This window comes from Haemaphysalis longicornis, unplaced genomic scaffold, assembly GCF_048455015.1.
Source record: "Haemaphysalis longicornis isolate Haplotype H1 unplaced genomic scaffold, Haemaphysalis longicornis Haplotype H1 scaffold_12, whole genome shotgun sequence".
Lineage (NCBI taxonomy): Eukaryota > Metazoa > Arthropoda > Arachnida > Ixodida > Ixodidae > Haemaphysalis > Haemaphysalis longicornis.
Genome location: NW_027526225.1, coordinates 95,049,925 through 95,057,419, shown reverse-complemented (window position 1 = coordinate 95,057,419; position 7,495 = coordinate 95,049,925). Strand labels below are relative to the sequence as shown.

Here is a 7,495-nt window from a genome sequence, read left to right as displayed (position 1 = left end):
GAGCTTAGCAAGACAGTGAGACGGTAGCTTTATGAGCAACTTGAAGTAACGGTGTTTCCGTTTTAGCATAACTTGCAGTCAGAAGGGGTGCCTACAAAACTGCAAATAGTTCCCTCGGTCGACGCGCCCCTCTTCAAACCAAAATATGCGCACAAAGCTCTGAATTGCTTGCAGGTTACCGGAATATGGTAGTGAAAACCACCGAAGGATGTATAGGTGTTATTCGTTGAAAAGTTTAGCTGTCAATTTTTTCATTGGGCAACACTTCAAATGGCCATGGACATGTCCGATGCGCCACGGACATGGAACGGCTTGTGCCACTGCGTCCACCCGGCGAAAAAACAAAAACAGCGGTGGGCGTCGTCTGCTCCGTTTCAACCCGATTCTCAACGGTGGTGTCAACAGAGATGTTATTAATAGCACTCGCGTTGGATACGAGGTATTACTTTGAGTTCGGTGGGGTAGAGTTTGAACGTCAAAAACAAATCATGTGCTTAGCACTGACAAGTACCGCCATCCCACAGAGCCTGGCGTAACCAGTAACGGCGCACTGACATGGTTGCCTGCATGGGTGCCTCGCCAGTGAACGCAAGTTATACAGTGGGGCCAGAGAAAAATAGATACTACAGCACACTAGTGCAAACAAAATAAGCACGTCAGTTCTAACGCTGGAGACACACGCTTGAGCCATATGTCGCTCTTCTTTACAGGTGCTCTGTCCGCCATGACAGTGCTCATCAGGACCTTGAACTGAAAGAGTTGAACGAGCCTTCCAGAGGCTAGTCGTAGCTACGCTAGCAAATGTCTCCGGGCGGGGGCAACCTGTCCATCGTGGCCTCGGAGGGCGTTGTGGATTCCCCGTCGGCGGCCGGTGGCGGGGAGGACAGTGACGTGCCCGAGGACTACGACTACGACGAGTCGGTGTGGCACTTCGACCTCGCCGACCTCGTGCTTACGGTGGCTGTGTACGGCGCCACGCTGATGCTGGGCCTGGTGGGAAACCTGCTCATCGTGTACACGGTGGCCCGGTTTCCGCGCATGCGCTCTATATCCAACCTGTTCCTCGCCTCGCTGGCCTCGGCCGACCTGCTCATCGGACTGCTCTGCGTGCCCGACAAGTTCGGCCAGCTGTTTTCCTACACGTGGACGCTGGGCGAGGTGGGCTGCAAGTTCATCCTCTACGTCGTGCACGTGTCCATGATCTGCTCCATGCTCAATCTCACCTTCCTCAGCATCGAAAGGTGAGTGCTTTTCTTGGGGGAGCTAATATTTCAGCTCTGTTATCCATTGTTCTTCCCTCTCTTCCTCCCTCACTTCCCTTATATATACTTAAATGCACCCTTCTCACCCGCACATAGAGTCATAATTGGGCGTCTATTACAAAAACAGAACTAGACTAAGAGGGTTTCGTCGTGATTGTGTTTGTTCACTCACTCCCTCACTCCTTGTGCTTCAGACGGGCAGAAAGTAGACTTCTATTTACTGACTGGCGTTTTGAGGAACAGGATCAAGTGTTGCAATAATCCCATAAAGCCACCTTATTGTCGGCTTCAGCCGTCCAAGTATCTGTAACAACTCTAACAGTTAGCAATTTTGTTATTTTTGTCCTTGAGATGATGAAGGAAAAGAAAATAAAGTGTACGAAGAGCTTGACTTGCCCCTGTCCCCCCTCGAACATGAAAGACAAAATGTGACACGTTCATCTTTATAGCAGGGTACAGTGCAAACACAAATCAGCACAAACATAAAAAATAATCAATATATTTTGCAACACAATAAAGTGTGCAACAACTATGCGACTTGGTTCTTTTAGCACATTTAGTGAGCTATAATAGCAAATACAAAGATAAATATTCCGACATACCCTTACCAAGTACAACGGCTATAATGCGCAGAACGTACATGTGTACCATCCCGTTAAAGACTGACCACTGAGAGTTGGGAGTAAAATTAGGGAAAGACAATGAATGCGATGGGGGGATAACATAAAAATTCAGAGTCGGACACCGAATTCGAACAGCACAAGATAGGAGACGTTGGAATTATTAGGGAGAGGCATTCGACTGCACCGAACATAAGTAGACTGATGAAGATGAAGGACATAGAAAAGACCAGATAGGTCAATAGGTCAATGGTCAATTTACAATGATTTCACGCAGGTAGGTCAATTTTGCAGCAATGTTACACCACAAGGTCAGTTTTACACACCTTTACACTAGTAGGTCAATTTTGCACTAGCAGGTTTTACGAGGTGGGCTACGCTCAATTAAGGGTGCTTGGTTTGTAATCCCGGCCACCACGTTGTCTACAGACTGTAACAGAGCACGAGCTTGCAACTCGTAAAACGAAATTTCTCGGTGTCATTCCTTTTCTAAACACATAACTTTCCGGAGACGCTTCGCTTTTTTCTCCGCTTATCTGGCATGTCCAGCAAGTCGTAATTTTAATCTCTTCGACCCTTTTTATGCATTCTATCCCCAAGCCGGTAGGTGAGGGAGGCCTCAGTTTTTTCGCAGCTATCTGCACTTCCGACTAGACGTTGTGCTCCGTCCGTTGTGCGGGAACGCCTGCCATCAAACGTGTCGACAACGCCCAGAGGGCAGCGTGCGTACGTCTTTCGTGGTAACTTGCTAACATGATGAAAACTCACGCTGGAAATTAAAATAACATTAGAACAAAGTGAATGCAATGCCTACTTCTCAGTACTTGCATTACGAACAACACGCTGCCTGTGTCGACACGTTAATCTGCTTCTTTCAGCGTTTCGCAAGTTAGAAGGCACTGAGGCTACGACCGTGTAAGTGGAAGCTGTGAACATCTGGCCAAAAGAACGGTCGAAGTTGTCCCGCTAGTAATATGAAAGGTGTCGCCAAAATGTACTGCGGATTGCCGTGAGAAAGGTTGTACTGCGTCGGCGAAGTAGTTTTTACTTCAAGATTACTTTGTGTAATTGAATGCGTCACCTCCGCTGACGGTTTGTTGGGTGTGTTTGTTGAGAACGTTGCTTTTTATCGCAATAAGAATGTTCTTGCTCGGGGCACAGGTACTACGCAGTCATACACTCGGTCCATTCCCTGTGCACTTTCAGCCAGGCCCGGATAGTGATCATCTTTATCTGGATGGCGGCCTTCCTCACTGCGCTGCCAACCATCTTCATGCAGGTGAATTTCCTAGAAACCGAGACTCCTCGATTTACTGCACGAGTCACTAGAAGAACAGTGAATTCAAAATAAACTATGTTGTGTTTTTTTATTCAATTTTGTTGGCCTGGCTAGCCCTTTCGGATCTGAATTCTTACGCGCAAGGAAAAACGGTAGCGTCACTATGATGGAGGAACAAATGCCATTTGACAACGTGTCCTGAAACATACGCGACACGCAAACCCGGAGAACTAAGTCCCATTAGTGGCACTGAGAATGTTCGGGCTCAAGAAGAAGGTGTATGCACACTCACAAAAGGTTTGCTCGATTACTAATAATCGCAAACGTTATAGTAAGGTAACGCAACATTTTAACGTAGCATTTTTAAATGTTACCTGAGTGTGATTTTAATGCATTCGATTTGACAACAAATTCCTTTACTAATTGTATGCACCAAGATTAGCTCTTGTTACCCCTTGTAAATAACGCGACAGTGTAAAAATTATTTCGGCCTGAAATTGAACCAAATGAACGAAATTGCATCCCGATCAGAGAAGTGCGTAATTGAGTTGTTAGTCGACAAAAAAAGAAAGAAAGGAGGAAGAATTGCGTCTCTAATTATGTTATATAAGATCTGCATTGGTCAACGACCACACAATTTTAGTCAAGCACAAACCTTATATTTAATTAACACGGCTAGCAGAGATAAGAAGGGAGAGCGGGCCACTGAACTAATCAAACAATTTAAAACACAGTGCCTCGATTTTGGAGATTTAATTATCATCGCATTAGGAAACAGCTGGTGACCGCACCAGCCGTATTTTTAGCGAGCGCCCTCATGCAAATTAAGGGGAATTAAAAATGAAAATCTTGGGACTGCGGCGAGAACCGGCCGATCCGGCTAGAACGCACGGCACCCGGGCTGGACAAGAGATAGGAATCAGAAGTTACCCTTCTTTTATATAGATTCCGGAGCGCTCCAAGCGTTGTTCTTAGGATGACCGCAAGAGGCGGGCGAATTTATTAATGCGTTTGTAAACGGAACTTGGCGGAGAAGAACGATGTAGAAAGTGAGAAATCTAGCATACGTGAAACAATTATATAACTGGAGCGAGCTTGTTGTTGTAATTCTCAAAAGCGGGTACGTGGGCTAGTCGGTAGTGACTTTTAGCTATATTTATAGGGATTTGTTGGCGAGGCGAGGGCCCGTCCTCGTCTTGTTTCTTCACTTTCCGTGGCTGTGCTCTATTTATCACAATTCAATTTTTCTGAAACCCTGCTGCACCGTAAGACATTTTTACAGACAGGGGGTCACAAACATGAAGAATTAGAGTGCACAAAAAATTAATTTGGCAGGCATAAACGGAACTCAGGTCACATGGAGAATAAAAATACTAAACGCTGCATTATTTCTACATTCAACAACGCAATTCGGCAACTCAATCTAACCACGTATAATATATGGAAAAGACGAGGTCTGAAAAACATTTGAATGACAGCGGAATTCACGAACTTTGAAACTGTGGTCGCAGCGTGCCGATAGAAAGTATAACGAGTGAAGCTACAAGCTTTTGAAGTTTCCAGTTTGATTAAAATATATTCTTGAATAAAACCAGCGTGAACTCAGACGAAGACGAAGGAAGTGCAACACAAGGACAGCCGCTGGTCTAACAACTAAATTTTAATATCAGAAAGGGTGAACATAAATACTGAACACAAACAATAAAGTAATAAAAATAATAAAAGGCAGTGCGCATGGTCGAAACAAGTTTGCAAAGGTCATGGGGATACCACAAGTAGATATACACATGTTACAGTAAAGGCACACGTAGATATGCAATCAATCTCTTTAGGATGGAGACACACGCCTGTTTGTCTTACACACTTATCACATCGTTCTGCTATGTGGAATGCCTCCATGATTTCGCGGGTTGTTCAATTACGGTACCTAAATAAAATGTTAGTGGCAGGAAAATTAGGTTTGCATTGGCTGCACTTAGCACAATGCGAAGAAAGATGGGATTATACAGGGCCTTTCAATGACAATTCGTGTTCTCTCAAACGCACGTTGATACAGCAGCCAGTTTGTCCAACATAAGTTCGGCCACAGGGCAAAGGAATGCTGTACACAACTCCCGTTGCGCATGCGACATATCGGTTCTTGTGGTTGACACCACAACCAAGTGAAAAGAAAGGGCATCGGCCAGTATGCGTAACTACACAGGCTACGCGGCCGTCGCGCCCAGGGTAAGGAGTAGCATCTGTTTTCAGGGTGGTGTAGTCGACCTCATTTCACGCAGTAAGGGCTAGAGCACGAGCAGCCCGCCGGCCGATATGGTAGTTGGCGCGCATATTGCGAGGGATTGGCGCCACCCGGACGCATTCTCGCAGGGCTAGAGGGATGCATTTTTGTATTCCCTGACGGGTACCGGGCAATGCCCTAATGCTGTATTGACCTTTCGACCTGTGGGAGTTACCCCTAATGCTGTATTGACCTTTCGACCTGTGGGAGTTAATTGTAGGTGCCGTGGTTGAGCTGAATTGTGGGCTTCTTGCAGCTATTCCCACTTGTTCAGAACTCCCAAGGCCAGTAGTTTTTGGGTCGCAGTGGCAGGGGGGAGGAGGGGCGAGGGGGGCAAGCGCAGTTTTGTACCATTGGCGAATCATGATGTTTGGGTTCCGTAGGTACTGGGGTTCCGTACGTATGGGATTCCGTAGGTAATGCGGCTAATAAACAAAGCTTCCATTATTTGTAAGGTGTCTTGTAAGGCATCGACGGCGTTGGCAGATGCATTGCAGAAGGTGGATCAGTTGGGACAGGGTTTTATGTGGCGGGGAAGTTGTGCGCAGCACATAGCCATTTTTGGGTGCGGTAAGACCCAACAGCCGCAAGTGCGGGACGTTGGGGACAGCATGCCGTGCAATGGTCAGTTGAGGTTCAGGTATACCTCGAGCAGATTTGTGAGAAGGCTGGGAGTATAGCTTCAGCAAAGCCAATTTTTCAGGTGCGCACAGGGGGCAAATTGCCTGGAGTTAGGGAAGAGTAACAGTACCCGCTTGCTGCAAGGCATCTTGCTGCTCTCCAATGAAGCCCGTAGGCGCCAAGAAGGAAAGGTCATCCACGTTTAATGCGTGTTTAATGTGAGGAATTGGGTGGAATTTCGATTGGTAGTCCCTTCGTGGCGATGTTGAATAACAGTGGCGAGATGACCAAGCCTTGCGGAGTACCTTTCGCTTGAATCGTGAAAGCGGACGACCGAAGATATTCAAGACCAATTGTTGCAGTGCAATTTGATAAGAAAGCCCTGACATAGCCATACATACGCTCCCCGCAACCGAGAGATGTGACTCCTGCAAGCATTGTCGAGTGTGAAGCGTTATAGAAAGCACCCTTGATGTCTAGCCAGGTATGCAGTGCTGGTGGCATGACGTGAGGCGATCAACAATGTCCGACTTAAGTTGGATTAAAATATCTTCTTTGGACAGATGGGGTCGAAATCCAAACATGGTCCTTCCCAATGGATCATTATCCTATGTGTGTTACCAAGCGGTTATGCCCTAAATTTTCATTGTTTCCCAGCACACGATTTCAGTGAGATGGGGCGGAGGTTTCCTGGAGTCAATTGTTTCTTTGGCTTTACGATAAAAGTAATATCTGCGAGATTGATTTATTGATTACATCTCAACGCAGCTAATCAAAATACTGATACTGGTGGCGTCGCTGTTCGTCATCTGCTGGGCGCCCATCTTGGTGCTGAACGTACTTACGGCGTTCGGAGGGTGTTGGCGCTAAACTGCTCGTACCTCAAGCCCCTGCGCACCACCTTCCACCTGCTTTCATACCTCAACAGCTCCGTGAATCCTCTCGTGTACGGCTTCATGTCACGCTCCTTCCGCGGCTCCTTCCGAGACGCCCTGCTCGGGTGCATGAGGCAGCGCGGAGACCCCAGAGGGGGGCCGCAATGCGGCTGAGCCGCACCCGCACCACCAGCCTCAGTGTGGGGCGATCGGCCACATACGTCACGTGACGCCAGCCACCCCAACCGGGGATCCGCTGCATCCGCTGGTCGAACTGCGGAGGCCCCCCGGCACCCGGAAACAACATCGTCGCCCCCGGCATCGACAGCAGATAACTCATGGAATGGACGCACCACTCTTAAGCTGGACCAATTGGGACCCAGCGCTACTTCTAGCCCAGATGACGTGTTCGGTGTTTTCCAAGGTGTCCTTTGTGCAACTCCTGAATTTTCGTATGATAACGACGCGCCGGAAATCCAACCAGACGCCGGCACGTGAGGACTGCCGAAGGTGCTTCAAAGGAGGATCTTCGAAGCATCTGCACACCATGAAAGCAA

At 47.5% G+C, this 7,495-nt stretch overlaps 1 pseudogene; it reads left to right on the top strand.

Moving 5' to 3' along the window:
* The first annotated feature begins 801 nt into the window (after window positions 1–801).
* Window positions 802–7,168, top strand: LOC144161735 (melatonin receptor type 1B-like; annotated as a pseudogene).
* Window positions 7,169–7,495: the final 327 nt, after the last annotated feature.